General features: G+C 34.8%; 1 protein-coding gene across 8 annotated transcripts in view; it reads left to right on the top strand.

Moving 5' to 3' along the window:
* LOC114325222 (osmotic avoidance abnormal protein 3) overlaps positions 1–22,554 on the top strand; it is an 88,593-nt gene that overhangs the window by 530 nt on the left and 65,509 nt on the right. The gene's annotated exons all lie outside the window — the stretch shown is intronic.

The raw sequence follows: 22,554 nt of genomic DNA, 5'->3' as shown, positions 1-22,554 counted from the left end.
CCCACTGTTTAGCGGAGGTGGCGCCCCAAAGTTGACAAATTTTTAAAAAAAGATGTTTTAAAAAAAATATTTTTCCCTAACTGTAATGAAAATTAAGAAGAAACCCTACAGCAATTAATCACAAATAAATGGCTGATTTTTTGGTATAGGTTTCATTCAACGGCAACTGCAAATTTTTTAATTACAGGGTATTACATTTTAAAAAACCCCTCTTTATACCATCTGAACCGCCTATGCTAGAGTAAAAAACTTTCAGCGATTATCCATGTACTAGTGTTATTTACAAATTTGTATAATGCACCCCCATATTTTCCCCGGAACCACCCCAAAAAAAGGAGAATTAATAAAGAAAATAATCAAAGATTGATTTTGGGCCAACACTGTGGCTTTAGGGTGCAAAGAAAATAAAACATGCATAGGTCATAATGTGTAGCAGAAAAAAAAACAAAAACTGGAGCCCGCCAAAGCATTTCTGAGGTTTATTGAGGTGAGCCACTGTGTCGTAACGGTTGCGTATACGAAAAAAATGCATAAGACCTTATTTGTAGAGAAAATAGTGGTCTTTAATTCTGTATAAGTTTTGTCTTAAAAAATTGCATAGGCAATGAGAAAATCGTCAAAACATGCTCTCCAAGGGATAGGGGTAGTTTCAGCAGTTTATTTTCAAGGATCGGGGTAGTTTCCGCAGAGATGTTGTAATAATCATATATATTTATGAAAAACCCTATTGATGGAGCATATGTCCATATGGGTCAAAAACAAAAAAAAAATTTCAACCCCCCTTTTATTTATTTATTTTTTTGGCTACAGGGGTTGCATTAGGAAATCGCTTTTGATGTTCATACATGGGTAATAAGAACGTGCACAAAATTATATATGAAGCATTTTAATAAAGGGCATGGTGTGTGAAGAATTCCAAGAAAATCACTTTCTTTATTAATTCTCCTTTTTTTGGGTGGTTCCGGAAAAAAATGGGGGTGCATTATATAAATTTGTAAATAACACCAGTACATGGATAATCGCTGAAAGTTTTTTTACTCTAGCATAGGCGGTTCAGATAGTATAAAAAGGGGTTTTTTAAAATGTAACACCCTGTAATAAAAAAATGGGCAATTGCCCTTAAATAAAACCTATACCAAAAAATCAGCCGCGTATTTGTGATTAATTTCCCAGGGTTTCTTCTTAATTTTCTTTACAGTTAGGGAAAAATATTTTTTTAAAACATCTTTTTTAAAAAATTGTCAACTTTGGGGCACCCCCCGCTAATTGGTGGGTGATAGACATATGCTGTCGGGAAATAAATAGTAGGAAATATAGTCCTCTTCATTTTACTATTAAGTAAATTTTTTGCAAAACGTACAAGAAGGGCTACGTTTCGCAAAAACCACAGATTACCCCTTTTAAATGAATGAAAAGGGGGGTTCCGGGGGAAACTCTTTCGACATCCGGATCAAAATACATAAAAAAAACTTAAGAAAGTCCATCTGAATTAAGGAAGCCCTTGTACCCCCCCCCCTGGCGACAGGACTATAGTATGAATATATTGTCTGGAATGGCTCTGAATCCATTTTGATAATCACCAATTATATTTTCGGAGTATTCTAACAATCTATTGTAGATAATACCAGAAAGAATGTTGGTACTACATTTAACATTTAATTGGACTATAATTCTGGCATTCCCCCTATCTCCTTGTTTATATAGTGGCTGTATACAGCCAACTGCCCATTCCTCTGGAATTTGTTCCTTAGTCCATATTAATGTTATTAGATAATGAATAATTCTTCCACAGAGTTCGGCTCCATGTTTTAATAATTCTGCCGAAATTCAATCCGTTTCTGGTGATTTATTGTTTTTTACTTTCTTTATTATTTGAACCACTTCTTCATAACTCGGATTTTCAATGTGCTGCTCCGCTGAATAATAATATTGTCTCGTTTTGATCATCTTCATTATCCGCATTTAGGTTTTCTTCGAAGTATTCTTTCCATCTCATTATAATGTTTTGCTTCTCTGTTAGTAATTTTCCGTCGTTGTCTTTGCTTATCGTCAATTTTGGTCTAAATGACTGTGTGCATTCTTTTATAGAATTTTCTGCTTTTGTGTCTGTTGTTATGCTTTAAGATTTCTTGTATTTGTTTTTTCAAAAACCATTTTTTTTTCTTCTACATATTCCACTCATTTGTATTATCTTTTCTTTATAAATTTCCCTGTTATTTATTTTGTTTCTTTGAAGTTGGTTAAGCCTAGCTTGCCTTTTCCTCTACTGCAGCTCTGCATTCATCATCAAACTATTCAGCATTTTTTTCCTTTTGGCTTTTCCGGCAGTTTCCTCTACAGATTCCGATATTATTGTTTTTACATACATACATAATCGATTGCCTCTTTTACCATTAGGTGTCGAGGATTCCTCCTTTATATGATACTCTCTGCAAATTTACGCCACTTGTTCCTATCTGCTGCTAAAACTTTTGCTTCTTGCAATGATGTTCCTCTTTTCTGAAGTATTTCATTTACACTAGTGTTCCAGCTTTTCCTTGGTCTGCCCCTCGTGCTTTTATCCACTGCTTTGGCCTCCCATGTCATTTTCACTTGTCTGTCACCACTCATTCTTATCACGTGTCCCAGCCCATTTTAACTTCTTTTCTTCAACTTTTTCGTTGAGCGATTTTACCTGTAGTTCATGTCTTATACCTTCGTTTCTTCTTTTGGCTAATCTTCTTGCTCCCACCACTTTTCTTAAGTATCTCATTTCTGTAGCTTGTAATCTTTTTCTTTGTCTCTCATTAAGTACCCAGTTTTCTGCCCCATATATTGTAATTGGCATATATACGGTTTTATATACTGTCATTTTGGTTTTTCTCGATATTTCCTTTTTGCTTAGTCTTATTATTGTTTTTAATTATCTCCATTGCTCCTCTGAAGTACCTATCTTTATTTCTGAGTCCATTGAGTTTTATTTGGAGAGCATGTTTATATTCCTGCCTCTGTGTTGGACTTTTGAATTCCTTCAACATTATATTTTGTAATTCGACTATTTGTCCTTTTTGACATTATTGAGCGCATAAAATATGAATATATTTGTTTAAAAAAATTGTTTGCAAATAATTTTTAGTTGGCCTAATGATAATGACACACATCAAACAGATGATAACACAATCTAAATATATTAGGCCATCTCGCTCTATTTATGTTCAGGGGCGGATCCAGAGATTTATTGAGGGGGGGGGGGGCGTAACCTTGTCAACATGGGCCCAATACCGGGGGGTTTGGGGGGTATGGAATACCCTTTTTTGAGTTTATCAAAACATGATACACATTTAGAATACTATCAAAACATTATTAAACTAAACTTGTGTTGTTAACGACTTTTCCAAATCAAATTTTTCGTTTAAACTTAAAAATATGGTATAGGCTATAACTTTCTTTAACTGAGGGGGGGCGCGCGCCCCCCGCGCCCCCGCGCCCCCCTCTGGATCCGCCACTGTTTATGTTTACAAAACAACTCATGTAGCCATTCATAGAGCGAAAGCAACCCCTTTGAGTGCGAAAGGGTAAACGGAAGCAAAGTTATCAGGCGAACCATATTTGACTTATAATATTCCACTCAGATATTGATTCATTTAGTAAAAGTGACGCTCCGTTTACGACGATTTAGTTGGAGAACATGTGAAGTTAGAGCGCGTGGTCTCCAGGGAAGCAAACCTTTCTTAGTTCGATTTACTCCATCAAGAAGTAATACCGCACTAAATTCTTTCGTTCCTCATAAAATATCTATTGAACTTCTTTCTTTAAAATATGGATCCACCAAGATTAAGTTCCTATGGTGTCTTTCTTATATACTCATCTCCTTCTCTCGTAGACTCTTTGTTATTTTCCGTAGCACAAGTGCTTCGGTCTTCATTTCAAATTCATTTTTGAAATGTGCTTCTAAGTTTAGTGTCGCGCTACATTTTGACGTCCTTTAGTCCTCATTGCTAATTCCAGATTTCTGGGCGTGGACAGCCTTTCTTTTTATTCCGAGACTTGTAGCGGTCTGCTCCGTAATGCGACCCTTGGTCAATCAACGCTGTCATCAATTGTGTGCTTCCTTTTGAGGATCTTACTCGTACTATAGCCGTTGCAAGTAGCACTTATTCATTCTGATGATTTAAACCTCTCACAGTATTCTCTCGTCTCCTTGACGATCCCTCGTATCTATTATCACCTTTGGTCCCACTATAATTATTACGTCTAATTTGTGGTGTTCTGTTTTCAGAATTTCTCCTGTTATCATACCGACCTTCTGCTATGCGTAGTAAAGAATGATGCTTTCCATTACATTCTGCACATTTATGAGTGGAATAACATGGTATTTCCCTTTTGTGTGTAATAGGCATCTATCGCACCATTGCTTTTCCTTCAAAACTTTGTTTCTTTCACGTATTTGTAGAGTTAGAAACTTACTTCGTACATTTGAATAGTTTATGTTCTTCATGACATACCACACAGTTTATCCTTTGCCTGTTGTCTGTGGTCTGTCCCTTTTCTTTTTTTACAGGAATTCCTGTGTTGACTTATACGTCGGAATGTCCCTACTATCTTAAATTGACGTTTCATATAATCTCCTGCTGGTTTCCGTGTCTCACTTTAACATGCTTATTCTTGTTTTAAGGAGGCTTCAGGACTCTGTGATTATAGTTAGTCCACTAATCGCTTCTAAACATTCGTGGAGACTGTTATATAATGTTTTCAGAGCCTTTGCTAACACTTCTTTTATCTGTGCAGCCTGAAGTATACCCTATTCCACGAACATACGCCTGTTTTGGATTACTTCGACAACGAATATTTTACTGTGCAAAATAAGAAGAACGAAAGTAAATTGCAAATTACATTGTTGTTTATTGGAATAATTATTAGCGCCATTTACTTTCGTACTTTTTATGTTGCACAGTAAAATATTCGTTGTCGAAGTAATCCAAAACAGGCGTATGTTCGTGGAATGGCCCATACCTTGTCTATTATTATAAATAAATTCATCCTTGGTGTATCGTACCTATCTTGCAATATTTTTCAGGCAGCACTGTAGTTTGCTTCCCTGGTGTTTAAGCGCAGAAACAGACGAACCACTCTGTAGCGCAACTCTGTGGCACCACAAAGTGGCTTAGACAGACAACTTTGTAGCGCCAATGATTTTGTAATGGACGCTCTAGCAGCGAGGATCGGCGACAGTGGCCGGCAACTATAAAATCCATTGTCCACTGTATCCATAGTGTCCATTACAAAATCATTGGCGTTACAAAATCGCCTGCATAAGCCACTTTGTGGCGCCACAGAGTAGCGCTCCAGAGTGGTTCGTCTGTTTCGGCGCTAAATGTTATATTATTTTACTTGCTTCTTGTCGGATGCTTGCCTTCAGATACTGCATTTTTTTTCACATTTGATAGTTGGGGTTTAATTTGTGATTGAACAAGAATTAAATCATTGTTGAATTCATAAAATACGAATGTGTTTGCTTTAAAAAATTGTTCGCATTCATTTTTTGTTGTCCTAATGATAATGACACACATCAAACAGATGATAACCCAATCTAAATATATTAGTGCGTCTCGCTCTATTGATGTTTACAAAACAACTCATGTAGCCATTCATAGAGCGAAAGCAGCCCCTTTGAGTGCGAAAGGGTAAACGGGAGCAAGGTTATCAGGCCAACCATATTTGACTTATAATATTCCCCCCAGATATTGATTCATTTAGTAAAAGTGACGGTCCGTTTACGACGATTTAGTTGGAGAACATGTGAACTTGGAGTGTGCGGTCTCCAGGGGATACCACCTGACTCACAACAAATACAATTATTAAAAAATGTATATGTTTGGTAATAAGCGAGTATTTACGTTTAATGGTATAGTTTATAATGTTAAAATAATTCCCGTAAAAGCGATTCTTCGAGTATTTTATAAAAATTGTTATTACTATTTACATACCTATATAAAAGCTATTTAAACAATAGGAAAGTAATTAATGGGCAAAAAATCGACAAGATTTGCTGTATAGTTGGAGTGCTGTAGTTGGAATAATTCGCATACTGAGTACTGTTTCTTCTTCTTCCTCAGTTTTTCTCTTTTCAAAGGCCGCTGTTCCTTACTCTTCTCTACTTATTTCTGTCCATCGTGCCTTTTTTGTATCTCTCGAAGTAATCCTTCTCTCTAAGTTCTCTGCCATACAGTTCTTATATCTTCTCCACTCGGTTTTCCTGTACGTCTCCTTCCATAAACTTCTAACAGCTCTATCCTTCATCCCACATGGTTTTCATTTCTACATCTAAGGTGACCAAACCATTGCAGTTGTTGTTCTTGAATCTTTTTTGAGACTGCAGTCACCAGTAGCGTACTGAACAGGGTTCCGCGGGTTCCGTGGAACCAGGGCCCGGGCCACGCTCTAACGCGCTTTTTGCTTCTTTTGTTTCTAATTTGATGAGGACATTTTGAACTACACAAGTACATACTAGGAAATGTCACTACTTAATAAATTTTCTTTTGTGTAGGCACCGATAACTAAAAACGAAGAATACCCATTCATCAAAAGATTTGAAAACAAAATTTATTAAGAAACACAGGGAACGCTTTTGTAAGGTTCATTACTCGTTTTACCTGCTTAACGAAGCCCTTGTTTCAACACTTGTTCAAAGACTAACTGCCGGTACCTGCCTACACGTACTAACTCAAACAGTTGCAGTTTTTTATATTAGCATGATCCATGAATAAGTTGTAGGTAAACTACTAAGTTGCAGAAATTCGGAAACTGATCAATGCAAGTTTTATATGGTGGGTTATAAAAACAATCAGAATACAATAGGCTCGATGCCATATACTCGTTGTATTGTTGGTATCTTTTTTTGGTTAGTAAAAAAAATCGGGAAAATCACCCTCTGATTAGCATCCTAAATGAAATTAATTGTTACTGCTTCACAAATTACTTTACGTATGTATTGTTTATAAGATATGTAAGATTCGTTGGTTCAAAGTGCTTATTTTTGAAAAGGCTTTAATTAAATGGGCTTAAACGAGTCACTAATCACGAGTGTATGCAAATTTTGAACAGCCATATCTTATATAACCAATTTTTGTCTTAAGGAAAACAAAAAGTCCAAAATATTCACAATAGTAAAACCTATATTTTTGACTAGTTGAGATTTTTGGTAACACCAATAATTTTGGTAACACCAATAAGATATTTTGAAAAAAAAAAAATTGATATAAACAATACAACTCAAGTAACTTGTGAAACGGTAACGATTAATTTCATTTGGGATGCTAATTACGGGTCGATTTTTACGATTTTTTACCAAAAAAAAAAAGAATAAACTTTATTTTGAGCGTTACATACTTAATATTGATACTATAAACTAAAAACAAAACAAAAATAAAGCTTTTTTTTAACTTTAAAAAAGTTGTGATGAGTTTCTCCCGAAAAGTGCTTTATGTTTTGGTTATTTCACGTTGAAATATTCGATTTGGAATTTTACAAATAAGAATCTACCTACTTTTCATTACCTACAACTCTGTTCCTCGTGGGTCTTTAGACTTCGTATAAACCCAAATTTTTCACTTTTTTATAAGTTATAATTTTACTAAGAATATTTTTTCGATAAAATACTTACTTTTTGAGTTATTTGCGAAAAACCGTCTCAAAACATGTTTTTTTTTTGTTGAAAAATGAACATTATTCCCTCACAAATAACTCGAAAAGTAGGTATTGACTTTTGAAAAAACCTTATAGAACTAAAGTTACTTAGAATTAGTCAGTTTATCCAATTCCGGACTTATCTTGAACGTATGTTTTTCACCCCTGAGAAGGGGTGAAACTCACCCCCAGGGCAAAAGCGCACATTGGCACAATAGATATAACTTTTTTTTGTTTGATATGTTAGCTATGTGTATGCCAAATTTCATCTTAATCCGAGCGGTTCTTTCAAATTTACTGCAAAAACCGTGAGTAAATGGACTATAAATTAGCTTGAGTTTTTATAAATGCATATATGATATATTTTATGATATAAGATGATGATTTATATTTAATGTTTATTAAAAACTTTTTATATACAATGTGTGTTTTTATTGGGCGGGCGGGCCCGCATCCCAACTGGAACCAGACCCAGCTGATCTATCGGTACGCCACCGGTTTTTTCCTTAAACAATCCTGATCCTGTCCCTTCTAGTTGTTGTACGCAGCATCTAACGTAACATTTTCATTTCAGACACCTCCATCTTCTATTTCTGAATCTTCTGTATATGCCAGACTTCACCTCCTACATCAACACAGGTCTCACCACACTCTTGTATATCTTTCCTTTCAACCCTTCCCCAATTTTTCGATCAGAGGGTACTCCGATCATTTGCTTCCAGTTAAATCAACCAGCAGGTATCTTGTGGACAGTTTCCAGATCTAGTATCCCATTTTCCGTTATGTAGAAACCAAGGTATTTGAATTTTCCTAGTTTTTCTTCTTCTTCTTCTTCTTCTTATATTAGACCTCTTGGTCTGTTCTTAACCAATTTTGAGCTTGTATTCGTAGCTGTGAGGTTGACTGCCAGCTATCTTGCCACCTTTTAAAGGGCCTTCCTATTGGTCTCTTGCCTGTTGGCTTCGAATCCCTGGCTATACGGGCTATTCTCTCGCTGTCCATTCTCGTCACATGCTGATTCCACTCTCGTCGTCTCTGTCTTCCCCACCGTACTATATCTTGTATGTTACAGAGATCTCTTATGCCGTCGTTCTGTATTCTGTCTCTCAGTGTTTTCCCAGTTATTGACCTCAACGTTCTCATTTCTGATGTCCTCAGTATCCTCTTGGTTTCTGCTGTGTCACATCTTGTTTATATCGCGTACGTCATGGTCGCTCGTACAAAGGATTTGCATATGCGTACTTTCCCTTTCAGCCTCATATCTTTGTTTCTCCAGATGACATCCCTCAGACATCCTGACACGTAATTGGTTTTATTTGCTTGCTTTCGGACGCTCTCTTTAACATCTCCATAACTACATATTTCGACTCCCAGATATTCGAATCTCGAGACTTGTTCAATTAGTTCGTTGTTAATTAGTAATTTGCATCTTATGGGTTCCCTTGACAATATGTACCAGGGATTTTGTCTTAGCTGTTGATATTTTCATGTTGTAGTTCTTCGCCACTGTATTGAAAGTTTGTGCCATTCGCTGTAGGTTATCCTCGTTATCGGAGATTACGATTGCGTTGTCAGCACAACAGATGATTTTTATTTATTTTTCTGCCATCTTATATCCTCCAAGCAAATATTTATGTCCCCAACCATTTCCGTTCTTCCCAACCATGTATACTGTTTTCGACCTGCTAACCTTAAGTCCTCCTCTTTAATACCTATCCCTTCTCCAATCTTTTACCTACTCTTCCAATATTTCTCCTTCCTAGCATAAACCCAAACTGTTCTTCTCCCTTCGATGTCTCTATCTTTAAACTTCACTCTACAGTTCTCTCCTAAATTTTCATTGCCTGTGATTTTTTTATCCCTCTATAGTTTTACAATCCTGAATGCCCCTTTATCTTTATACAACGATACCATCACACTCTCAATCCATGTATTGAGCATCCTTTCTTCCTCATATATCCTACCCATTATTTGCCACAAATTATTAACCCCTTGCTCTCCTTGAGCCTTCCAAACCTATACAGGTATTTCATCAGGTCCTACTGCCTTACTATTCTTAATCCTATTTAACACCTCAATAACCTCGGCTCCCGCTATCCCCGGTATTACATTTTCTTATTCTTCTTCTTTTTGTGCGATCACTTCTTTAACGTTTTTCTATCTTTTGCAACGTGAAATTGATTGAAAATTAGGGGGGACAAAATGCAGCCTTGCCTCACTCCACGCTGATTTTCACATATGTATTCGGTGTGTTCACCTTCAACTCTAAGGTTTGCAGTCTGATTCCAGTAAAGAGTTCTAGTTATTTTCAGATCTTGGTTGTATTGTTAATTCCTGCTTCTTTTAGTATTTGCATCATTTTGGCGTGCTGTACTCGATCGAGTTTGACTATAAATAAGAAAAAAACACATAAACACGTCTTATTCTACGATGTGATGGAAGTTCTGCAATGTTAAGCCTTATTTTCAATGCACAGTGTATATAAACGTCCTTGTAGAATAACCTCCCTCGCAAGGTTATTAAACGCTTATGTTTACCTCATGGCTATTTTTACAATTTTACGCAAAATGTTGCAAGCCCAATGTTACCCTTTCAATATTATCACGTAAGCATATGCAAATTCGTTCACTTTCAGTGGAGATCGGAAGTCATGATAAGGGCAGTAAAGACTTGAAAGGTAATTTTAATGTTACAAAAATTAATATCTTTACCTGGAAAGCAGGGAATTTTTTTCTCAGAAATAAAGGTGACATTTTATGGATTTGCTTAAGGAAAATAAATGTACCAAATCTTTTTCTTTTTCTTCTTCAGCCTGTTTGCATCCATCTTGGACATAGACCTCCCCGCTCTTCACTCTTCTCTGTTTTGTGCTATTTGGTGCCAGTTTCTCCCCACTTTGGCTTTGACGTCGTCTAGCCATCGTTTTTGTGTTCTTCTATTACAACTATACTCGCTTTTTCTCCAATGTATAATTTTTCTTGTCTATCTTTCGTTGTTTTGCCCTGCCACGTGTCTTATCCAGTTCCATTTCATTGGCGCAATTCTTCCAATTACATCTTCCACCTTCGTCCTGCTTCGCACGTCCTCGTTTCGTATATGTTCTCTCAAAGATACTCTTTACATAGCTCGTTCGATGGCTCTCTGTGTTGTTCTTAACCTATTTGTAGTGTATCAAATACATTGATAAAAATTATAGAAAGTACAGTATGCGCCAAAATAAACGACACTGAAAAACTAAAGCTTTATTAAGAGGAAACAGTAGCGATCAACAGGTAGCGAAAACGCGTTCCAAGATTGCGGCTGTAATTATGAATATTTTTTCGAGATATTTGGCACACGTATTCGTAATATAATAAAGAATGGCGGTACAGACCCCACTTTGAAAAATATGTTAATATGTGGAAATTACTCTGTAATTAAATACAATATTAAAAAAACGAGCCTGTACCGCCATTAAGAAGAACAAAAAAATACACTTTCTTCAAATAAACTTTTTTATCCGATTCCTAGATTTTGTGTCATTTTGGAACTACTAAAGTTATTTATTTCATTAGTAGTTCCAAAATGACACAAAATCTAGGCATCGGATAAAAAAGTTTATTTGAAGAAAGTGTATTTTTTTGTTCTTCTTAATGGCGGTACAGGCTCGTTTTTTTAATATTGTATTTAATTACAGAGTATTTCCACATATTAATATATTTTTCAAATTGGGCTCTGTACCGCCATTCTTTATTATATTACGAATACGTGTGCCAATATCTCGAAAAAATATTCAAAATTACAGCCGCAATCTTGGAACGCGTTTTGGCTACCTGCTGATCGATACTGTTGATACCTTAAACATGAAAAATTTAATAACAACATTTCAAATAATGCGAATTTTAAGTTTTGCGTCCTCGCCATTGCGTTCCAAGCAGTACTCATAACGCTTAACAAGATTGCTTAGCATGTTATTAAAAATATACTGCTGCATTCTTCTGAAAAAGGTCAACATTTTTTCACGGAGGTCATCAATAGTTGCCGGTGGGTTTTCTGTAAAATGGCTTGTTTCAGCATACCCCAAACGTAAGCATCAAGAGTTGGTAGATCAGGTGAATGAGAAGGGTAAGGAAAATTCGTGTTACGGGAAATTATGCGGTCTTCAAAATTTTCTCGAATTAGATCTAATGATGCTCTCGTGGTATGACAAGTAGCCCCATCCTGTTGGAACCATTGGGTATTCAACTGTATGTTTCTGGCACGACAGAATTGTCTGAGATCAATAAAAAATGGTGTTAAAATTTGTTCTCTATATCGCACTTAATTTAGTGTAACGGGTCTTCTACGCTCGTCTTCCACGAAGTAAGGGCCCAATAATCCATTACCTGACACTGCGCACCAAATCGTTACACGGTCACTATGAAGAGGTTTCTCTACGATGATGTCGGGTCGTTCAAAACGGATAAATCCATTCAGATGGATGTGACATTCGTCTGTATACCACACATTAGAAAAAAACAGGGTTTGTTCATAAACCATTTCCAAGACTGAAGCACAATAAACAACTCTTGATTTCTTGTCTTGTCTTGTCAAGTGTTGCCCAATATGTATTTTATAGGGAAAACCACCAATCTTCTTAAACATTCTTCGAGTAGACGTTTTACTCAATTTCATTTTTAGAGATGTTCTGCGGATACTTCTTTTTGGTGATTTTAACACCTGTTGAAATAGCCTTCCTTGATTCGCATTTGTTGTCACGGTAACTGGACGACCAGTACAGCTTTTGCGTTGAGTTAGAACGCTTCCTGTTCGTCGAAATTTTGCAACGACTTTTAACAAGTCCTTATTAGTCGGTGCAGGCTTCTGCAACTCTTCCCGAAATTGATTGGCAACCATTAACAAACTAGGTCCATTTGATCGTCCATTCCCGTATGAGCGGAAATAATACTCAATAATAAATATTTGTTCTTGCGTTGTAAGCACCATTTCGAATCTTTTTGACAGTGTGTTAGAATAAACAATGTTTAAAAATACCATGACAACTATTGTCACTTGTTTCATATGACGCGATTATATTTCACAGGCTTCCTGATTTCAGTGTCCTTTGTTTTGGCGCATACCGTACTTACAAAGAGGTAAAAGGATGAGTATCTACAAATAACGGGGGAAATATCGAAAGAATTTAATTGGAAGTGAGGTATTAAACAAGGATATAGTCTCAGCTTTTTGGTATTCCTAATAGTAATGAACGAATTGATAAGAAATACTAGAGTAGGAACGAACCAACTACAGACAATAATTAATAGATGTATGCGGACGACATAGTACTAATACGTAACTAAAAATGGAAATAAACGAGGAAAAAAGTAAAATAATGATAATTAGCGGCAAAGAAGATAAGGAAGATGATGAAATAAAGATAAAATGTAAAAACTCAGAACTGGAAATAGTTACAACTTACGAATATCTGGGAAGTAGAATTACTAACGACGGAAAAATAGACTGGGAACTAACAAAATAGAGCAAAGAAATCAAACAAGTTATACTGTGGGTTAGTCACAATACCTACTGGAAAAAAAGAACTCACGAGAGAGACAAGGATAAAAATATATAACAAAATAGTGATACCGACTGTGCTCTATGCAAGTGATAATTGGACAATTCATGAAAAGCATAAGAGCAGGGTAAATGCAATGGAAATGAGACACCTAAGAAGGATAGTTGGAAAGACAAAATAGGATATATTAAGCAACGAGACTATTAGGAGAATGGCAAACCAAGAATCAATAATGAATAGAATAACAAAGAGACAAATGAACTGGTAAGAGCATTTGATGAGGATGCAACCCAACAGAATTACAAGAACAGTTCACGAAGCAAAGAGCATTGTAAAAAAAGAGGCAGAAAGAAAAAAATGGGTACAGCAAGGATAGGAGGGGCGGGAAAAGTTAAACAAAAATCATTCGAGGAATTGAAAATAAAGGCAGGAAATAGAAAAGAATGCAAGAATTGGGTGAATGGAAATGAAAATAGCTATCCCAAATCCACACCCTGTTGGGGTCAATATATCATTTTCAATATACATATACTACCGCAGAAAACAACCCTACCATTAGGTACTTTTCTCTATAAAGAAAAAGACCGATTATATTAATTTCTCAAACCAGAAACTTTCCAAAAAAATTGAGGTTAACGACTTTTTGAACATTACACATATAAACCTTCCGAATATATAAAAACTTCCCTTTAACTTTCTATAGTTAATAATACATGACTAACGATACGAATTCATTTTATTTTTCATATCATGTAACAGGGCCAAACTGACACTATTAACAGTGTAAACCGTGTGAAAACCATAAATTATCTACCTTTTATAGAGACTAAAGTGCATACGTACATTAGCTTCAATGTAGGTACATGATTTGTCTTTTTAGCGTGTTTTATTGTATGACATGGACAAATGTGAATAAAACACTGGAAACCACTATTTCGTTAATTGGTACAAAATTAATCTGATCAGTCATGAAACCTGATTATAATGATTAACGGTGATCAACCTCTAATCTGTTTTTTTTTATAACTTATTAATAATATTTAACACTATTTAATTCACACTTACACTAAAACTTATTTATTTATTTATTATATTACTTAACGATACGAATTTATACACTCGACTGATCCTAAAATCTAAATTATTCTAATTGAAGAGTCTCAGATGCAGAATCCACCAATTTAATAAAAATTAAAATGGTAAATAGTGATTTAAACCTGAGACTTTTCGCGTTGAAAGTTCTTACTGGTACATCCTTAATCTGCGACTTTTTCAATTAATAAGACAGCAGACGACGAATACAGAAAACGAAAGGGAAACGATCACATTCTGCCTTCATTCGTCTAGAAAAGGACAGCAGAGGAACTTTCAGTACTCAAACGGAGTAAAGGAAATAAAATAATAAATGATGGTTTTGCTTGTTTTCGATTCAGAGGGTTGCACACCCGCTAGACAGGCTGTTTCTACCATTTCAGGCGTCCTCAGTAGCTTATGTTAGCGTCAGATTCCCTTTAAAATGATGGTGGAGCTATTTTTCGATTCAGAGGTGTGCACGCTAACAAAAGCTACTGAGGACGCCTGAAATGGTAGAAACAGCCTGTCTAGCGGGTGTGCAACCCTCTGAATCGAAAACAAGCAAAACCATAATTTATTATTTTATTTCCTTTACTCGGTTTGAGTACTGAAAGTTCCTCTGCTGTCCTTTTCCTAGACGAATGAAGGCGGAATGTGATCGTTTCCCTTTCGTTTTCTGTATTCGTCGTCTGCTGTCTTATTAATTGAAAAAGTCGCAGATTAAGGATGTACCAGTAAGAACTTTCAACGCGAAAAGTCTCAGGTTTAAATCACTATTTACCATTTTAATTTTTATTAAATTGGTGGATTCTGCATCTGAGACTCTTCAATTTGTTATGAGATGTCGCTGTATCGCGTCTAATGGGAAATTTTAATTATTTTTCAGATTCCCTTTAAAATGATGGTGGAGCTATTTTTCTATTAAGAGGTGTGCACGCTAACAAAAGCTACTGAGGACGCCTGAAATGGTAGAAACAGCCTGTCTAGCGGGTGTGCAACCCTCTGAATCGAAAACAAGCAAAACCATCATTTATTACTAAATTATTCTCTTTATATGTAGTCCGGCTCTGGTTCCAGATTTATCTAGAACTTTCGACCGTTATTTCAAACCCTCTAGTAGGCTATTGAAGCCAAACTACGCGGCGTCATCTTCTACCATTCTCGAAGCATGTAGAGCCCCTTCGAATAATGGCAGGTCGTCAAACGCCAAACAGATATGTTTTGAACAGGGCCGGCTTAACACCTGAGATTGCAGAAAGAATATAATGATTACAATGTTTGCCACTCCATAAAATGATCACTTGTGAATTATTACCACTATCGCTCTGCTCTATATGCGTTGTCTAATCTAACTAATCAGTCAAAAAACTCTATATTTGGAGATAGGCCTCCTGCTCTTTCTTTCATCGTTCCATATCCTTTGAAACTTGCAAACATCTCAGAATCTCAGTTCTTCTTCTTCTTAAAGGGCCCTCTCATAATTGCAAATTTTCTCTATCTTCAGCTGTTCTTATTAACTGTCCAAAATTTAGCCCTCTCCATTGTCGGATGTTTCTTAGCCACGATGTTCTTTTCCTTCCTAATCTCAGTATGTGGCCTAGGTAAAGGTATAAAGAATGTGAGGTAGCATTCAATAAAATTAAAGAAATTTTAAAATCTTCTCAAGTTTTAGTACATTTCGATCCGAATTTGGAGCTTAGACTAACAGTGGATGCTTCTATAGAAGGTGTTGGGGCTGTGTTAAGTCATAAGTTCCCAAATTCGGCAGAAAAACCTATTGCCTTTACGTCCAGAACGCTATCAACTTCTGAACGTTCCTATTCTCAAATCGAAAAAGAGGGATTAGCAATAATTTTTGGAATTTTAAAATTTAGTCAATATTTATAATAAAAAACTTATTTTAGTTACTGATATGAGGCCACTCTTAACTATTTTTGGCCCGAAAAAAGCAATACCACAATTTTCAGCAAATCGTCTAAGGCGATGGGCAATTATTTTATCGGGATATCAATACGAGATAGAGTACGTTTCAAGTGGAAAAAATAGTGCAGATTAGCTATCACGTTTACCGATTAAAAATAGTAAAGATTTTTTATTAAGTGATTCGGTTGAATTTGATTACTGTAATTTTGTAGAGTCAAGTCAAGATTTAAAACTAAATCTCGAAAATATTAGGCAAGCTACCAATGCGGATGCTCTGCTTACTAAAGTAAAAAAAGAATGTGTATTATACTTCTATTATAATATAATTTCAACGAAATAAATATACCTACTTAACAGCTACAATACAAAAAATTAACAATAATTACCAAAAATGAACCAAAACTTAACAATGCCAAATATTAAAAAAAAAGAAAAAAGTATGAATCGTCCGAGATTTGAACCTGCAATCTCGCGATTTTTTTATCTCTGGTCCAATGCTCTACCAACAAGGCCATCAAGCCGCATGCTACTTACCTTTCAGATATACATAATTATATATCACGGTGACAAGTGAAATATAAAAATAGATGTTTTATTATTTTACGCCCAAGGAAGACAAATCCAAAGACACAAAATTATAATAAAAAACCTTTTAAACCACCTTTTTCAAATTGCGCAAGTTGTATTATTAATATTAATGTTAATAAATGAAATATGAATATTTTGACGTTTCACAATTTGACAATTCACTTTTGACTGCAGTGCCTTAACAATTTTAAAGCACTAGTGCCTTAAAGTAGTATTTTTAACGCTCCTATAGAGTCCTAAAAATTGCATTTTTAACACGTTTGCAGAAAAATATATTTAAAAACACTAATATATTCTTTCCACACCTTTTCTGGACTGATACATACATAAATTAAAACATTTTGAAGTATAACTTCAAAAATATAATATGAAAACTATTTAAAAAGGCAGTATAACTATTAACTAACCTTTGTTTGTTGTTTCCCTTCCCACAAATTTTAAAACGCAACAACCATACATAACCAAACCGTCAACCGTCCAAACCACAGCTGCGCTACAGCTGCCATATTGGATAATTTTTGACATGTCATTCGAACATCCAATCAGAACAAAGTTATAATGCGCATGCGCCCGGATCGTAGGTTTTAACATATAAAAATTCACCCTCATATCGCGCGTAAAGAAGTATAACTTTAAAAATTTATTACAGATGTATGGCCTAAGAAAGTAAAGGAGGCTAAGTTGAATCCATTTTTTGTTAAAAGATATGATTTTTCTATTGAACAAGATTGCATTATTTTTGGAATCATAGAATTGTTATCCCTTCTAAGTTACAAAACGAAGTTTTAAAGCAATTTCATAATACACATATGGGTATTGTTAAAATGAAAAATTTTGCTAGAGGTTATGTTTGGTTTCCAAATTTAGACAAAGAAATTGAAAAAATTAGCAAGTCATGCGAAGCTTGTACGCTTCATTCTAACAATCCTCAAAAAGCGGAAATAATACCCTGGTCGTGGCCAAAAGGTCACGACATCTAGATTATTTTGAGCTAAAACGAAAATATTACTTAGTCATTGTAGATGCATTCTCAAAATGGTTGGAAGTTTTCGAAATGTCAAGTATAAATTCTGTGTGCACAATTAAAGTACTTAGAGGTGTATTTGCTAGGTTCGGCCTGCCATTAACGTTAGTTTCAGATAATGGTAGATCTTTAGTTTCTGAAGAATTTGAGTATTTTTTGACACAAAATAACATTAAACACTTAATAGTACTCTCCCTCCTCCAACGGGGCTGCAGAAAATTCTGTAAAAACTGTTAAAAGCGCGATTAAAAAAGCCCTTGAATCTCGTAATAATGGAGATACTCATTTGGCATTAGTTAGATTTTTGTTTGACTACCGTAACGCACCGCATGTTTCTACTGGTGTTAGCCCAGCGATGCTCATGTTCGGTAGACAGTTAAGAAATAGGTTTTCAACTACTCTTTTGTTATCAGAACACACAATTACAAATAAAGGCTTAAACACTGTTGAAATACGCAAAAGGGTCGAAAACGTACAGAATAAACAAGTAGAATATAAAGGTGGTAAAAAAAAAGAATGTGTGTGTACTTTGTACGCACGTAAGAAGTTATACTTCTATTATATGATTTCTTAAAAATAAATATAGGTACTTTAAACAGTTTGTTTTAATTTTTTTAAACACCAAACTAATTTTGTGCTTACCGCTTTCAAAAAAATAAAAAAAAGTATAGGATTGCTCCGTACTCGAACTTAAGACCTCTCGATCTCTGGCCGAATGCTATACCAAATACGCTACGAGGACTGTGTCTGTATAGGTTCGGACGTACCTAATGACAATTCACGGTAACAAACAGGCAAGGGGAAGTATAATAAATATACAATAAAATGTTTTAATAATACTCATCTTACTCCTGAGGAAGAAAAATCCAAAGACACAAAAATTATAATAAATATATTTACTAAAAACACTAATATATTCTTTTCACACCTTTTCTTGCACTGATATATTTATATATAACTTGAAAGATTTTACTCTCAATCGCGCCTAAAGAAGTATAACTTCAAAAATATTAATTTTGAAATAGGAGAAACAGTTTTAGTCAAAGATTATAGAAATGTTAATTATCCTTGTTATATTAAGGGAAAAGTTGTAAAAATTTTAGGTAAGCGAACTTACTTAGTTGAAGTGATCGATTTGCAAAAAACTTGGAAAAGGCACACCAATCAAATCAAAAAATTTGAAGTTGCTAGTAATAAAGTACCACACATTCCAATAAAATCAAACATTTCAGCTAACGACGTTGAAGAAGGCAATAAATCTGACGAATGTCAAAAGGTTCAATTAAGGTGATACGGTAGCGATCAACAGGTAGCCAAAACGCGTTCCAAGATTGCAGCTGTAATTTTGAATATTTTTTCGAGATATTTGGCACACTTATTCGTAATATAATAAAGAATGGTGGTGCAGAGCCCAATTTAAAAAATATATTAATATGTGGAAATTACTCTGTAATTAAATACAATATTAAAAAAACGAACCTGTACCGCCATTAAGAAGAACAAAAAAATACACTTTCTTCAAATAAACTTTTTTATCCGATGCCTAGATTTTGTGTCATTTTGGAACTACTAATTAAATAAAAAATTTTAGTAGTTCCAAAATGACACAAAATCTAGGCATCGGATAAAAAAGTTTATTTGAAGAAAGCGTATTTTTTTGTTCTTCTTAATGGCGGTACAGGCTCGTTTTTTTAATATTGTATTTAATTACAGAGTAATTTCCACATATTAATATATTTTTCAAATTGGGCTCTGTACCGCCATTCTTTATTATATTACGAATACGTGTGCCAAATATCTCGAAAAAATATTCAAAATTACAGCCGTAATCTTGGAACGCGTTTTCGCTACCTGTTGATCTCTACTGTTTCCTCTTAAAAGAAAACCTTGATGAAAATGTTGCTAAAGACATTCCTCAAATTTCACAGCCTTCCTCAGAAAATAACTTCAATGAACACGACAATCAAAACACGCCAATTTTAAGACGCTCTAAACGTAATAAAAATAAATGATTGCTGAAACTTGTTAAAATTTGATGTTTATATATTTTGTTTTTTTTTTAAACTGTACCTAGTAAAAGAGAATTCATATAGGTGAAGGATAGGCATATATATATTTTTTTTTGTATTTACAGACTCTGAAATTAATATAAAGTGTAGTAACATTATAAAAATTTCATTCCACTCTTATTAAAGAATTAAGTAGGTAATAATTATTTTTTTTATGGTATGTTAAAGTATGAAATATTTGCATATTTTTTTTTAAGGGGAGGAATGATGTGATATACTAGGTTTAGGTTATTCGTATTTCGCGCGGTGTCACTGCCCATTTGACATCAGTGACCATCCCACTACACTGTAGTAGTATATAAGGCAATTATAACCTGTATCTACCTCTTGTACTTATGTTACTTCAACTGTACAATAAAACTAGTCCGTTAATGTCCGGCTTTTATTTAAAGTTGTAACTTCTAGAGCACATGTATGTGTCAGCAGAATAGCTAGCGCTGGTACATTACATTTTTCTAACTCTCACTCTGTTGAAAAGTATCCTTGCCTATTCTATGCAGCACTTCTTCGTTTGAGGTATGCGATGTCCTGATATCTGAAAGATTCTATGCTAGATCCACATTTCAAAGGCCTCCCGTTTATTTACGGTTGATGTTTTAATGGTCCACGTCTTAACTGTATAGAGAACAGTAGACCAGACGTAGCATTTTGATAAATGTAGTCGAATTTCGAGTTTTATTCTAGAATCACATAGCAGTCTTTTGATTTTTTCGTAAGATTTTCTGGTCTGTTCTATTCTTGATCTTATTTCTACATCAGGATTTAGGCTACTATCGATCTAACATCCTACGTTCTTAAACTGTTGACCTGTTCTAAAATGTGCCCATTTATTGTGCAAGGTTGAGATGCATTTTGGTTTTTTCAGATTGTCATCACTAGGGAGCGGATTTATATGCGATCAATTTTGATAAAATATGCGCATATATATGCAGTAAAAAATGACGAAATATGCGCAAGATATGCACAAAAATTCAAAAAATGCGCATTTCGAGAAACCACAAATCTTCTGTTCTATTATATTCTAGGGGGTTCTTTTATAGGGGAGGGGCAATCTTATTTATTATCTTTCAAATAAAATCATTATTTTTTATATATGCAATTTATTCACATTTTCATTTTTTACAAAACTGATACCAATAGTTACTATTTAAAATAAAACAACAATATCGCTATATATATCTTCAATCATAATTCACTACAATGTGTTTTCCAAATTTTTTTACGAGGAAACATTATCTTTGATCAGATAAAATATTTTTATAACTTGAAAAACTCCTTTCAACATAAACAGAAGTAATTTAGGCGTATTTAAAATAACTTAAAGCCGAAAATTCTGCCCCAAAATCAATTTCAAAATTTCCATTAAAAATTTCGCATATGTCCTCCAAAGGTTTAAAGCCGTTTAAAGACGGGATCTGATCTAAATCATTAATATTTCAATTTCCGTTAGAAAATCGTAAAACTATGGTTAAAGGTGTAAATTCTCTTAACGATAGGGGATTTAAAAGAATCACCAGAATTATAGGTACCTACTAAATTGGGACACCAACTATACTAAATATAATAAAAGTAAATAAAATTCGGATTTCCCGGTTACCGGTAAACCATCCTTCATCATTTTAACGTCCTACAATCATTTTATAACGGCGTACTATAAGCACTGTAAGTACTTTGTGTTAAGATCGGGTATTTTCTAACAAAAAATGAAAAGGCAGTGAATAAGCCGTCTCTTTTCAGGTAGTTCTCGAATTAATAGATAGGACAATATGTGCGGAGAAATATTTTGTGTCGATTTAAAAAATTTAAATTTTCTTTGGACTTAAATGTTTTTAAATAGGCACAAAATATGCATGTTTCTTTAAAAATATGCAAAATTTAGTAAAGTTGTCAAATATGCGAAATATGCATGCAATATGCATTTAGCATAAAATCCGCTCCCTAGTCATCACTTTGTATTCCTTAGTGTTTGCTTTTATTTCAAATTGTTGCAGACCCAAGTTGGAATCCGCAATAAACACCGTATCATCAGCGTATGTGATGCTGTTGATATTTACGTCGTTTACCTTGACCTATCCTTAGATCCACGAATTCCTCTTTAAATAGAAACTTGGAATAAATATTAAATAGCAGGGATGAGGAAACAGATCCTTGTCTAGCTCCTCTCCTAATTTCTACTTCTGTTAACGTGGAACCTTGGATCTTAACTCTATTAACTACTAATAGTAGGTCGTGTCTTACTCTATCAAATGCTTTTTCGAAGTCTATAAAGCATATAATATATCTTTCTGTTGGTCGTAGCATTTTTTAGACCAAAGCTAATAAACTGAGATGTTTACAGGGCTTCTTCGTTTTCATGCCGGCTCTGAATCCAATCTCGGCTCACCCTACAGTTTTATGTCATTTTTTCATAATTATTTTTTCCATTAGTCGTCTTTCTATCTCACGGTATGCCCAGCTTCTTCTTCTAGGAACTTCACAATCAAAGTAATCAACGGCCCCCCTCCGACACACAAGAATCTCTCAAATGTTCCTGTTCATCTTCCGGCCACGTACTCTGCCGAACGCCCAAACACAAAAAGATTCATTTACCGTCTGCTCTAATGCAAACATGCATTGACGAACTCCCGGCAGAGTACGAAAACATCCTTGAGGCTACTCCGTTAGCCTTCCGTACC

The sequence above is a fragment of the Diabrotica virgifera genome, chromosome 7, assembly GCF_917563875.1.
Source record: "Diabrotica virgifera virgifera chromosome 7, PGI_DIABVI_V3a".
NCBI classification, from domain to species: Eukaryota; Metazoa; Arthropoda; class Insecta; order Coleoptera; family Chrysomelidae; genus Diabrotica; species Diabrotica virgifera.
Note: the sequence above shows the minus strand (reverse complement) of the source record. Positions and strands in the feature narration are given on the sequence as shown.